The sequence below is a fragment of the Galeopterus variegatus genome, unplaced genomic scaffold, assembly GCF_000696425.1.
Source record: "Galeopterus variegatus unplaced genomic scaffold, G_variegatus-3.0.2 Scaffold5871, whole genome shotgun sequence".
Lineage (NCBI taxonomy): Eukaryota > Metazoa > Chordata > Mammalia > Dermoptera > Cynocephalidae > Galeopterus > Galeopterus variegatus.
This window is the reverse complement of record NW_007731982.1, coordinates 105,653-111,102: the sequence shown is the minus strand read 5'-3', so window position 1 is coordinate 111,102 and position 5,450 is coordinate 105,653.

Genomic DNA, 5,450 nt, shown 5'->3' with positions numbered 1-5,450 from the left:
TTAGCAAAATTCACAATGCTGGAAACCACATGACAAACAACTAAGTTTCTCCAACTAATAAATTTGAGAGAGGAGGGAGGGAGAATCTATACATTAAGAGACTTGAAATTAAGGATCTGAACAAGTCTACACATTGCAATTACTTATATGTCTTTTAAGTCTCTTTTAATCTATAGACATACAGGTAATTACAATGTGTAGACTTGCTCACATCCTTAATTTCAGCAAACTAACTTAAAAAATATTATGAGAAAATCAGAGATATCTGAACACTGGCTGGATATTTGATAATATTAAGATATTATTGTTAAATATTTTAGGTGTGATAATGGTATTGTGGATATGTTTTTCAGAGAAGATTCCTTATGGAGATCATACTTACACTTTATAATTTAAATATTTTGATTCCTGGAATTTGTTTCAAAGTAACATGGGATAGTAGGGAGAAGGAGTGGATGAGAGGGACAATAGAAAACACAAGATGGACCATGTGTTGATAACTGTTGAGGCTGGAGGATAGGTGGGAATTTGTTATACTATTCCCTTTACTTTTGAATATGTTTTAAATTTCTATTATAAAATTGTAAACATCATTTTTATTTTTTTAAACATCATTTAAAAAATATTGAGATAGCTATTGTCTATTGAAAATAAGACACTACTAGTACATATTAGTTGAAAAATCAAGGTTTTTTATGATGGTAAAATACACATAAAATAAAATTTACCATTTGAACCATTTTTAAGCATACAGTCCAGTGGCATTAAAAGCATTCACGGGCTGTGCAACCATCACCACTATCAATTTCCAGAACTTTTTCATCATCCCAAACGGAAACTCTATACCCATTAAACAATGACTCCCCATCTACCCTTCCTCCCAAACCCTGGTAACCTCTATTTTACTTTTTGTCTCTATGAATTTGCCTATTCTAAGTATTTTGTGTAAGTAGAATCATACACTCTTTATCCTTTTGTATCTAGCTTATTTCACTTAGCATGTTTTCAAGGTTCATCCATGTTGTAGCATGAATTAGAATTTCACTCCTTTTTAAAGCTGAATAATATTCCATTGTATGTATATACCATATTTTGTTTATCCATTCATTTGTTGATGGACATTGGGTTGTTTCCACCTTTTGGCTATTGTGAATAATGCTACCAAGAACATTGGTGTACAAGTATTCATTTTAGTCCCTGCTTTCAATTCTTTTGAGTATATACCTAGCAGTGGAATTGCTGGATCATATGGTAATTCTGTGTTTAACTTTTTGAAGAACCACTGTCCTGCTTTCAACAGCAGCTGCACCATTTTACATTCCTACCAGCAATGAACAAGTTTCCAATTTCTCCACATCTTCACAAACACTTGTTCTTTTTCACTTTTTTTTTTACATCACAGCCATCCTAATGGGTATGAAATGGTATTTCACTGTGGTTTTGATTTGTATTTCCCTAATGACTAGTGATGTTGTGTGTCTTTTCATGTGCTTATTAGCTATTTGTATATCTTGTTTGGAGAAATGTCTATTCAAGTCCTTTGTTCATTTTTTAATTAGGTCGTTTGGGGTTTTTTTTATTGTTGAGTTATAGGAATTCTTTATATATTTTGGATTATTAGTCCTTTATCAGATATAGAAATATTTTCCCCCATTCTGTGAGTTGTCTTTTCACCCTCTTGAAGTGTCCTTTCATACACAAAAGTTTTAATTTTGCTGAAGTCCTATTTATCTATTTCTTGTTATTGTTATTATTGATGTCTGTTTTTTTGGTGTCATATCCAAGAAATCAGCACCAAATCCAATGTCATGAAGATTTTCCCCTGTGTCTTCTTCTAAGAGTTTTACAGTTTTAAATCTTACATTTAGGTCTTTGATCCATTTTGAGTTAATTTTTGCATAAAGTATAAGATAAAGGTCCAACTTCATAATTTTGCATGTGGATATCCAGTTTCTCTAGTACCATTTGTTGAAAAGAAGGTATAAGTTTTTATTTAGGAAATTAAAAACTACATTCACACATTTCCATGTAAAAACATAGTGAAATATCTGAAAGATACCCACTAATCTGTTAATAATGATTTCTTCTGGGAAGGAAAACAATATTTGGGAGTAGGGTGTACAAGAGCTATGGGTTTTGCTCTACATCATTTCATATTGTTTAGATTATTTACAAGCCCATATTCATGCATTACTTATATAACTGTTAAAAGACTGTTTTGTTTTTGTTCTTAAGAGAAGTTGGTCAGATGTCAAAGCATGGTACAAGTAGGCCAAGAATCAATATTTTGGCAGGCTTGAGATCCAAATTAAATAAAAACTCTGAGGAAGGAGAGCTGTAATATGGGAAGAAATTAGCAGATCTCAAGGTTATTGCTGTTTGTCCAGATAATCTTTCAGCAGCAGTAGCAAATAGAAATGGTAAGGACATTGTCTTAATTTTTAGCCTTCCCCTTATTACACTCCCCCAACACTCCCCCAATTTATTTTATTTTTAGTCTTCAGATATATTTGGATACCATATATTTTACTAATATGTGTAAGAGGTAACAGAAGACTCAGAGGTCCCTGTGAACTTTACTAGAGCAAAGCAGCCAGAATTAGAAAGAGGCTTTTACGCAACAGTTGTTTGGAGGATGGGAAGTGAACCATTTTGGCCAGATCAGAGGCTTTCAATAACAGAGAAGCATGGGGTGTGTGTGGGGAAATAAATACATTAATTAATAAACATTTTATTCTAGATTTTTCATCAAAGAAATACCTGAGGAAAGCAGTACAGCAATTATATGTATAAATAAATAAAATGCCTGTTGAATGAGTGAATGACACATAAATTTTAAGAAGGGATAAAGACAAGTAGATTAAATAAGAATAGACTAACACCAGTAATATATTGGCCTAAATGGAATGATTTCAACAGGGAAAGGAATGTGTCTATACGTTGCTCTCCAATATCACCTGGACAAGACCACTGGATGGTCAAGAAGCATGAATCCGGAAGCCCGTGACTTTTACCCTCCAGTAAGCTATCAGTGAAACTGACCCAGCATTGAACTGACACTGACACGCATTTCCTGGCTCTCTCTCTATTACCTTTCTGGCCAACACTCTATCATTAATGACTCTCCTCTGGCTTCCCTCTTCCTGCAAGATTTTCTAACCTAACAGTAACTTGGAACCACCAGAGCCCAACCTAGAAATATACTTGTATTTCTTGCTCTTCTTTTAACAGTCAGTGTGGTTCAGAAAACATTCTGTTGCATTATGCTCAAGAGCATTTCAGCAGCACTATTATATAGCAGCTTCCTATATCTACATGCCTAGAGATGTCAGTCTTCCCTTCTGTTTCACTTCTGTCCAATTTCTTAGGTACCTGGTTCTTCCTCCCAAATTTGGGATGTGCAGGATATCCTCCCAAATTTGGGGTGTCCAGGATAAGCATGGTCCTATTACCCAGCCAACTGGCTAGTAAACCTACAGTGCTCTTGGAGATCATGCCATCTTTGTCAAGGCATGCTCCTGCTGCTCATATCCCTGGCCTGTGCTAAACTAAGATCCATAATGAATGACCCATCCCACATAACACAGGGTATCTCAGCTGCCTGAATTCCAAAATCAAGGCTCCGTGCCATCTCCTTGATTTGTACTCCCAGATTAATGACCATGCCTGGAATCAGACAAGAGTTTGACACTGTATTAGTTTCCAACTGCTGCTGTAACAAACTACTGCAAACTTGGTGGCTTAAAACAACACAGATTTACTATCTTATAGTTCTAGAGAGAAGTCTGAAATGGGACTCAGTGGGCTAAAATCAAGGTGTTGGCAGCGCGCATTCATTCTGGAGCCTCTAGAAGATAATCTCTTACCTTGCCTTTCCAGATTCTGGAAGCTGCCCACATTCCATGGCTGGTGACCTGCCTGCATATCTTCAGAACCAGTAATGGCTAGTACAGTCTTTCTCATGTTACTTCACTCTGACTCTGCTTCCATCATCACATCCCCTTCTCTGATTCTTACTGTCCAGCTTCCCTCTTTCCCTTATAAGAAGGACTCTTGTGATTACATTGTGCCCATCCAAATAACCCAGGATAATTTTCTCATCTCAAAATCCTTAATCCTTAGCTTAATCACATTTGCAACATCCCTTTGGCCATGCAAGGTAACACATTCACAGGTTCTGGGGATTAGGACATGGACATCTTTTGGGCCCTGAGTTTACTCTGGACTCCTCATACCTGGTTCCTCCCTCCAAGTTCATTTCAGAGCTCTCAGCATGCTGTGTGATCAGATAAGGTTAACTGATGCTGATTGGATATAAGGTTTAAAAAAACATGAATGGTATGTTTTGAGCCAAGAGGTTGAAAGATAGTGAGGAAATAGGGTGGGGGAAATGATATGATTAAAGTTAACTCTTGAAAAGTTAAAATTGCTAGGATCTTAAGAAAAGAAGGATTTGTATACAATTTTCCATAATCTAATAAAGTTTCCAGAAAGATGGACTATCTACCTGCTATCTGTATTGTTGTATATTATGCATTCTTTATTAGCCAGAGACCATGGGATGAGCAGACCAGAAAGGAAAGGTCTGATGATAAATCCCTCACCTAAAGCTGAGATTCTTGCACTCTTGATGGGTTAAGATGTGAACAAAACCACAGGAAAGCATGGCCTATCTCCTGGTACATCTGTTTTACTATGGAGGAGAACTAAATAATTTAATTGGTAATTTAGAGCATTTTAAATGAACTCAATCAGATACACAATAGAGTCTAATGTAATATTATATGGTTTTTTAAAGATCTGAAGATGTTTTTAAAGATAAAATAGAACAGAGGCCTTAAAAAAATTCTACTGGTCCTCTAAGGCTATATTCTTATAGGGAATCTGTTTGTGCTCCTCTGCTGATAGTTCTCTGATAGAACAACTTAAGAGGACTCCCTTAAATGGTCAAGAAAGGCAGATAGAATCTGACCAAAGAACAACCTGGAGCAACTGATAGAATTTGCAATTAAATAACATGTGGCCACCATGAGCATATGACTGTTCTCTTGAAATGATTGACCAACCATGTAAGATTGTACAAGACTGAGCAAAAATATGGCCAGATAAAACAAGTGCTTTTCCAATGTGTGGCTTTGCAAACTGCAATGTTCTCATCACAATGAGGGAATAGGACCCTCTAAAATAAAGCCTTTGCCTACTATGTACTTTGCCTTGCTTTCCTGTAGTTATTGATCATGGGTGTTCATCTGATCATGTTTTCTACTTTAAATTCAAATACAAGTTTTTATGTTAAAACTTGAACTTGCATCTTTTGATTATGCTGTCTATCCTCTACTTCAAATCAAGGAAGGCAATTTCATCAACCACCCTAATTTGATGCATAAACAAATCTTGATGCTTCCACTTACAAACTCCATGTTATAGAATGAGCCTCCTTGATGTTTTGC